This window comes from Helianthus annuus, chromosome 3 (genome assembly GCF_002127325.2).
Source record: "Helianthus annuus cultivar XRQ/B chromosome 3, HanXRQr2.0-SUNRISE, whole genome shotgun sequence".
In the NCBI taxonomy this organism is placed as follows: Eukaryota; Viridiplantae; Streptophyta; class Magnoliopsida; order Asterales; family Asteraceae; genus Helianthus; species Helianthus annuus.
In genome coordinates, this window is record NC_035435.2 from 106060553 (window position 1) to 106069730 (window position 9178).

The following is a 9178-nucleotide window of genomic DNA, read 5'->3' on the forward strand; positions in this document are numbered from 1 at the left end:
CCGGGTCAACACTTAGAGGACTTATGTTCTGTTCCCGCACGCAGGCTGATCCAGCGCTCCCTTCGATCCAACCAAACTGTGTTTAGGTTCTAAGAACTCACTATGAGTATACTCGATCCCTTTTTGTTTTAAACACTTTGGGATGCAACATGTATTCTATACAAACACATGAAACTTGAAACTTGTTTATAATCACACTCTATCCATCTTAACATGAAAACATGATACTTGTGATACTTGTGACTCTTTTGTGCTATGTGAACGTTTGAATCTTATGTTTAGCCACCTTGACAATTATAGCGCTATAGGATTAATGCACCGCCCTTGAGACTTGGGGTATTGTTAAGATTGAATCTTTTACCTCCTCTTCGCGGAGACGATGTAGGAAAGGCACAATTAACGCGTTGGAAACTTGGGTTAACATATTGATCACGCCGTGTCACACCCCCAAAATGGCCATCCGAACGGATGGTCATTCGTTCGAATGATCTAACCCTGAGGATAATCATTGTTCACTTTTGATAAAACATTTTTAATCAAAACTTCAAAATTTTAACAGTTCACAAACAACCACGGGCTAACCGAATGGCCATCCGTCCGGATGATCATCCGTTCGGATAGAACCCATCCGCTCGGATAGCCTGTTGCACACTTAACTCATTTTCACACTGTCCAACACTCTGTTCCCGACCGGGTCAACACTTAGAGGACTTATGTTCTGTTCCCGCACGCAGGCTGATCCAGCGCTCCCTTCGATCCAACCAAACTGTGTTTAGGTTCTAAGAACTCACTATGAGTATACTCGATCCCTTTTTGTTTTAAACACTTTGGGATGCAACATGTATTCTATACAAACACACGAAACTTGAAACTTGTTTATAATCACACTCTATCCATCTTAACATGAAAACATGATACTTGTGATACTTGTGACTCTTTTGTGCTATGTGAACGTTTGAATCTTATGTTTAGCCACCTTGACAATTATAGCGCTATAGGATTAATGCACCGCCCTTGAGACTTGGGGTATTGTTAAGATTGAATCTTTTACCTCCTCTTCGCGGAGACGATGTAGGAAAGGCACAATTAACGCGTTGGAAACTTGGGTTAACATATTGATCACGCCGTGTCACACCCCCAAAATCCACTCGCGGAGTATCACCGCTTGGAGGCGTGACTGACCAGCATCAAGCCACCAATCATATTGAACAATACAATTAAGTAATTAAAACCAAACGCAATATGATTGGTGTTTCAAAATAAATCAACATGTTTAAGAAAATCAGCGGAAGCATAGTAATGTTTAAATAACCAAAACATAGTTTAAAGTTCAAATATTAAGCATAGGACATAACAGTCCATATCCCACAACGATCACGTCTCCCCGTGCAAGCTCCAGAAGTACCTAACGACCTGCAAGGCATGTAACAACGAGTCAACAACAAAGTTGAGCGAGTTCACAATTAGTGTTCATTGTTAAGTTGTTTCAAAAATCGAGAGTTAATTTGTAAGTCGTAAGTTAATCAGTTTACCCTGTTTCCCAAACATATCCATAGTTGGTGGGGGCTTCCCCATGTTAAGCACTAGACCTGTTTACCATATCGACCACTGACTAAAATAAGTTGGTGCCCTGACGTCAATGTCTATCATCATTGACTAGTGCCCAGATCCATTAGTTCACGCCCGTCCTCTGCGGCACGGTGTGAGGCTTGTCAAACCTAAATAGCGCTATCTAACTAATGACCCGCTCGCCATTGGCCCGGTGATTAAGTCGATATAAAAATGATGGACTTAATGATAGAGTTTTGGTCTAGAATCCATGTTGCCACCCTTCAGTAAAGAGGGTGTGTACGTGTTCCAAACCAGGAGATCACGCAGTTTCCAATTAAATCCTTATCACATGTTGTCACCCTTCAAGTAAGAGGGTGTGTACGTGTTCCAGACCAGGATATCACACAGTGTTGGTTTAAATCCTTTACCCATTCCCAACCCTTGGGAATCCCATGCCTTGTGAAAGTGTGAACTCACCTTGGTTTGCTCGGTATGCTAAACTATGTGCTCACAAGTAATCAGTCAAGTCCTATAGTTATGCACATATACACAATCAGTACATGTTTATAAGGTTTCACATACAATCTATGTCACAAAGTGTGCTTAAGCGATCATCATTAAGTAACACATAACAGTTAATTCATGTTCATACAATCATACTTCATATAACTGAGTTCTTAGTCAACTCTAACATGGGTAATCAATTAACATACTTAACAAACCTAACGGAGTTAATGACTTTACAGAGTTAACATACTAACGGAGTTACATACATAACTTAACAGAGTTAATATGTTTAACAGAGTTACATACTTACCAAACTTAGCAGAGTTAATAGAATTAATAAACTTAACCAAGTTAATAAACTAGCAGAGCAAATAAACTAACAGGGTTTATATCTAACAGAGTTAACAACTAACAGGATTAATAAACTAACAGTGTTACTGTGCCAGAATACACATGAAAAGACATGCGACGAAATCACATGCTTTGCGAAATCCCCTATCTGGCGAAATCACATTTTTGACGAAAACACTTTTGGCGGTGAAAGCCCTTCCGGCGAAATCACCTTTTAGCGAAAACACTTGGGCGACGAAATCCCAAAGTGTTTTCATTGGGGTAGTGTTTTCGTCGGGTGGGGGTGTTTTCGTCGGCTCCATCAATCATCAACATCATCAGTTACGTATTACAGCAACAACCCTAACCATCACTAACAATCTCGACGGTTTCAATCAACAAATCGTTCATTCATATCAGTTTGAAATCATTGATTATCATAACAGAAACAATGAACATCTACTCAAATAATATATGATCACATATCCATCAAGATTAATCCCAACATAACATACGATACACGAAGATCTAGATACTTACCAATCATCATTCAGTCCTACGATCCTAAACACTTCACAATCACAGTTACCACATGATAATCAAACAATAGTACATGACGAAACAAATCTAATAACCATTAATAGTTGGTTACTAACCTAAGCAAAGGAGATAGTAAGTCGATCGGTGAATGAAGCTTGAATGCTCACGTCTGCCGTCGTGTACAAAGGGTAGAGAGAGGGGAGGTGAGAAGTAATTAGGGTTTGCCGAAAAAAACTCTCGCTTAAAGATTAATATCAACACACAATAATCGCTGGCTACTGGGCCGAAGCCCATTCGTTTTCGTCGCCCCACCTCCTGACGAAAACACTAAGGTGTTTTCGTCCAGGAGTGTTTTCGTTGGGGAGGGTGATTTCGGGTGGGTGATTTCGTGGGGTAGGGTATTCGGCCAAGGTTCCATGTTTTTAATCATACAATCATAATATTAATACAAAATATATTATTACCCTACACACGTATAATGCACACCATATATAAATACAAAAACAACACCTAGTGAACAAGTATTAAGTCGAGTAGAAACCTTGAAAACTCGGGTTGTCACACGCTGGCTTAGCATGATTGAAACTTGTATTATGTTATTCATGTTGGATATGAGGAAGTCACATTTTTTATATTATTTATAGTATGTATACAACTTGTATACTCGCCAACATTTTTGTTGATTTTATTTTAATACATGTTGCAGGTTGATAGGCGAAGGAAAACAAGAAATTAAGCTATGATGAACTTAGAAACTCATCTTACAAAAACAAAAATTTGAACATGTTGAACTTTGATGATATTTTGATACAATTTTGACTATGTGATGGTTTGTATGAAAATTTAGTATCATTATGAAATTTTGATTAATCTATATTGAAACAAGTAGCGTTATGATGCTTTGAGCGATTTGTTCGTCCTGCCCCGATGTTTCCGCCATCGGTTGGGGTGTGACAGATTGGTATCAGAGCCATAACTATAGGGAATTAGGAAAACTAGGAATGCTTTTATCTAGTCTATAGTTTAGGAACATTCTCACTATGTGTTCTTTAAAACTACTTGCATTCTCTCTTAATCTCTTCTTTCTGTTCTCTTTGGTCTCTTAATATACATGCCTTTCCTAAGGCTAACACAATACACACTTGGATGCTTTGAAGACACTCTTGTAACACAATCGACACGACTCGTCAAAATAGGGGTGATTCCCGCCTTTGGTGAAGACTTTCATTCAGCTATACTTGTATTTTACACGAAATTTACCCTCAAGTTAGGAGTAATATCCAAACCTTGAAGGAAATTTCCATCTCATATTCTGGTGGTCTTATCTTTTGATAAGTACCAGCTATACTAGGGTACGATGTTACCAAGTTAGAGGTGAAACTCGCATCTTGATATTCCACTCTTTGATTTTCAATCTCGCCAAAGTTTCGAATTTTCCCAATCGATTAAGGACGTGTAGTAACTGGAAGGACAAATATTGTTAGTCAAGTATCGATGAGAGTATTTGTCTATTAGGCCAAAGCACGTTCCCTTAACTCGAAAAAGGACTTCGATTCACTTTGGAATAGTCAACGTTTCTCTACCCGAAACAATCCTATGTTTTATGAGCCTCTCTTTTATGTTATCTCAATTAATATGTGGTTTTATACTTATTGTTTCGCTCATTTCAGAATCGTTACACACTTCGCACGTATCTTCGCAATCTAAAACAATAATAACCTCTTGTGAGCAAATTAAATTTATGATGCTTTCGTTATTCTTTGTGATACAATGTGAAACTTGCTGTGTTATGTGAAACATATGTGCTACGTGATGTAATTTGAAACATTTATACGCTATATGATGTACTCTATGATACGAATCAATTTAACAAAAACGTTATGATCGAGTCTCATCTATTCCTTCTTTGAATCTCTAGATGTCATCTAGCCGACTTTCCAACTCTCACAAGAAGTCTAAGGCTAACACCCAGAAGAAGATGATGTCTTTTATGGCCGATCAGATCGCACGTATTGTTCCCAAGATTGTCACTAAAATTCAGGGATCAAACACTCCTCCCTACTCTGTTGACTCAAAAGTGGTCCAACCTAAGCCTGTGAGCTTCAACTACAAACACTTTGTCTCCTGCAACCCTAAGCCTTTCACGGGCAGTGATGGGGTGACTGCAATGCTGGAATGGTTCGACAGCATCGAAGTTAGTTTCATCAACAGTGAGTGCCCTGAACATCTAAAGACTAGGAGTGCTGCTTGTGTTTTCCAAGGCAGAGCATTGGAATGGTGGACTAATGAGAGAAATGTCCGCTCAAATGATGAAGCTTATGATTTACCCTGGGCCGAGGTTAGGGAATTGATGATGCTCGAATTCTGCCCTCCTCATGAGCAGCAAAAGCTCAAGGACGAGTTTTGGCATCTGAAACAAGTTGGTGATGACAATCTGGCATATAACACCCATTTTAAGCAACTCAGCATAATCGTGCCTCATTTGGTGTCTATTCCTAAACGCATGATTACGAAGTACATTCATGGGTTACTCTCTGCCATGTGTGACTCCATTGAAGCAGCACAACTAGACTCCATCGAAGAAGCTTACCGACTAGCAGCCAGTCTGAACAGCAACCGTGTTCGTGATAAACTGTTTGGCACACCTGCCCCCTCTAAACCAGCTAACCAGATTACCCAGCAATCATGTGGCAGCAAGAATAAGAAACGAAAGTCTCAAAACTCTGGCTGCAATGCGATTGTACCAGCTGCAACTCCAAACCCTGCTTCTCTTGAAAACACCAAGAAGTCATACACTAGGGTTCATCCCAAGTGCGATACTTGTCACTATCATCACCCTGCCAACTCTACATGTCGCCACTGTACCTCCTGCAACCGCTATGGTCACACAGCTCCTTACTACCCCCATACCAACCAAGTTCAGCAAGCTCCCCAGAATCCCAAACCAGCAAACAACGCTTGAGCCTGCTACAAGTGTGGTGATTCCACTCATCTCCGTCCTCAATGCCCTCAGTTGAATCAAGATCAGCCGCAACAGCAAGCCCCGCGAGGACGCACCTTCAACATCAACGCCAAGCAAGCTTAGAACGACAATGACGTCATTAATGGTACGTTTCTCGTTATTAATCTCTACGCTTCGATCCTATTTGATACTGGTGCGGACAAAAGCTTTGTGTCCGTTGAATTTGAATCTTTGTTAAACTGTGCACGCTCTAAGCTACCTAAGTCGTTCTCAGTCGAGATTGTTGATGGTAAGTCTATTTTAGTCGACTCTATTCTCCGTGATTATCTCTTGACTCTCAACGATCACGTTTTCATTATTGACCTAATACCCATGCAATTGGGTAGTTTCGATATCATAGTAGGCATGGATTTGTTGCGTAAGAACCATGCTGAAATCGCTTGTCATAAGAAGTACGTTCGTTTACCTCTCCCGTCTGGTGATACCTTACACGTCTTTGGAGACCGTCCTTCTAGAGGACTGAAACTGATGTCATGCACTCAACCGAATAAATGCTTATGTAAGCAGTACTTTGCCTTTTTAGCCCACGTAGTGGAAGAAAAAGGCAAGGGAAAGAGCGTAAGTGATGTTCCAGTAGTGTGTGATTTCCCTGATGTCTTCCCTGAAGATCTTCCTTGTCTTCCACCACCTCGATCTATTGATTTTCGTATCGATCTCATACGTGGTTCTACTCCTGTTGCCAAGGCTCCCTACTGACTTGCACCCTCTGAGATGCAAGAGTTATCTAGTCAACTGCAAGAACTACTTGACAAAGGTTTTATACGTCTAAGTACCTCGCCTTGGGCTGCTCTCAAGAAGAAAGATGGTTCATTTCGCATGTGCATCGACTACCGTGAACTTAACAAACTCACCGTCAAAAATTGTTATCCTCTCCCTCGCATCGATGATCTATTTTGACCAACTACAAGGCGCAAGTTGTTTCTCTAGAATCGACCTTCGATCTGGTTATCATCAGCTTCGTGTTCTCGAAAAAGACATCCCCAAAACCGCATTTCGCACCGTTATGGGCACTACGAGTTCGTGGTTATGCCTTCTGGCTTGACCAACGCACCCGCTGTGTTCATGGACCTTATGAATCGTGTTTGTAAGCCTTACTTGGATCGTTTTGTAATCGTCTTTATTGAAGATATTCTTATTTATTCGAAAACCCAAGCTGATCATGAACGACACTTACGCCTTATGTTAGAACTATTACGTGGTGAACGCTTATACGCAAAGTTTTCTAAGTGCGAATTCTGGATCAAAGAAGTACAATTTCTCGGACAAGTTGTTAGCAAACAAGGAATTCATCTTGACCCTTCCAAAATCGAAGCAGTGAAGAATTGGATCACGCCTAAATCTGCATCTAAAATTCATTCCTTCTTGGGATTGGCGGGTTATTACCGTCGATTCATCTCGAGCTTTTCAAAGATCACCGTTCCTCTCACTTCGTTAACTCAGAATGAGAAACCTGTTGCTTGGGGTGCTGAGCAAGAGGAATCCTTTCAAACTCTTAATAATCTGCTTTGTGATGCTCCTGTAATTGCTCTCTCTGATGGGAATGATGATTTCGTGGTATATTGCGATGCCTCGAACAGTCGTCTTGGTTGTGTTCTCATGCAGCAAGACAAGGTCATCGCTTATGCCTCTTGACAGTTCAAAATACATGAGAAAAACTATACTACCCACGATCTCGAGTTGGGCGCAGTTGTTTTTACGTTAAAGATTTGGTGACACTACCTATACGGTACCAAGTGTGTGGTTTTCACTGACCATAAGAGCCTGCAGCACATCTTTAACCAAAAGGAACTGAACATGTGTCAACGACGATGGGTGGAGTTGCTTAACGACTAAGACTGCGAGATTCGCTACCATCCTGGCAAAGCGAATGTTGTGGCCGATGCTCTTAGTTGTAAGACTCATGTTAGTAGTATCCGCTGTTTTCAGATCACCAGTGATCTTCATGCTTGTATTCATGAAGCTCAATACTCATCAGCCAACGAAGGTAGCCTAATCGTGGAAATACGAGGTGCTTCTATAGACAAACTTGTGACGAAGTCTGATGGACTTCAATACTATCTCGATTGCATCTGGGTGCCAGTTCGCGACAATCTCTGTGAGCTCATCATGAATGAAGCTCACAAATCCTGATACTGTATTCATCCTGGTGCTGATAAGATGTACCATAACTTGCGTATGTCCTATTGGTGGCCTGGTATGAAAAAGGACATGGACTCTTGCGTCTCGAAATGTCTCACTTGCTCAAAGGTCAAAGCTGAGCATCAACGTCCTTCATGCCTTCTCAAACAACCTGAAATCCCTGTTTGGAAATGGGATAGCATCGCTATGGACTTCATAACCAAACTTCCCTGTACACCTTCCGGTCATGATAGTATCTGGGTAATCATTGACCATTTGACCAAATCAGCTCACTTTCTTCCTATTCGTGAAGATTTCAAAGTGGAGAAACTTGCTCTAATTTACACTGATGAAATCATATGTCGTCATGGTATACCTATTGACATCATCTCTGACCGTGATGGTCGCTTCACTTCACGTCTTTGGCAAACCTTTCAATCCGCTATGGGTTCTCACTTGAATCTTAGTAGAGCCTTTCATCTTCAAACGGATGGACAGACTGAACGTACTATCCAAATCCTAGAGGATATGCTCCATTCTTGTGTCATTGACTTTGGTGGAAATTAGGATGTACATTTACCATTGGTCGAGTTCTCGTACAACAACAGCTACCATTCCAGTATTCAGATGGCTCTTTTCGAAGCTTTATACGGTCGCAAGTGTTGATCTCCCATTAGTTGACATTTGATTGTTGACAAGCAACTTACTGGCCCTGAGCTCATTCACAGGACGACGGATAAGATTCTTCAAATCCGCGACAACTTGCTCAAGGCTAGGAGCAGACAAAAGAGCTATGCTAACAAAAGGCGCAAGCCTCTGGAATTCAATGTTGGGGACCACGTTCTACTTAAAGTATCCCCCTGGAAATAAGTGATACATTTTGGTAAAAAGGGAAAGCTTGCCCCTCGCTATGTGGTTCCTTTCAAGATACTCGAAAGGATTGGCAAGCTGGCTTACCGACTCGACTTACCACAAGAGCTTAGTAACGTACATCCGACGTTCCATGTCTCTAATCTCAGGAAGTGCTTAGCAGATGAGGACCTTCAAGCTCACATCAAAGACTTGCAAACAACGAGACTCTTCATTTTGTGGAAAAACCGGTCGAAATCA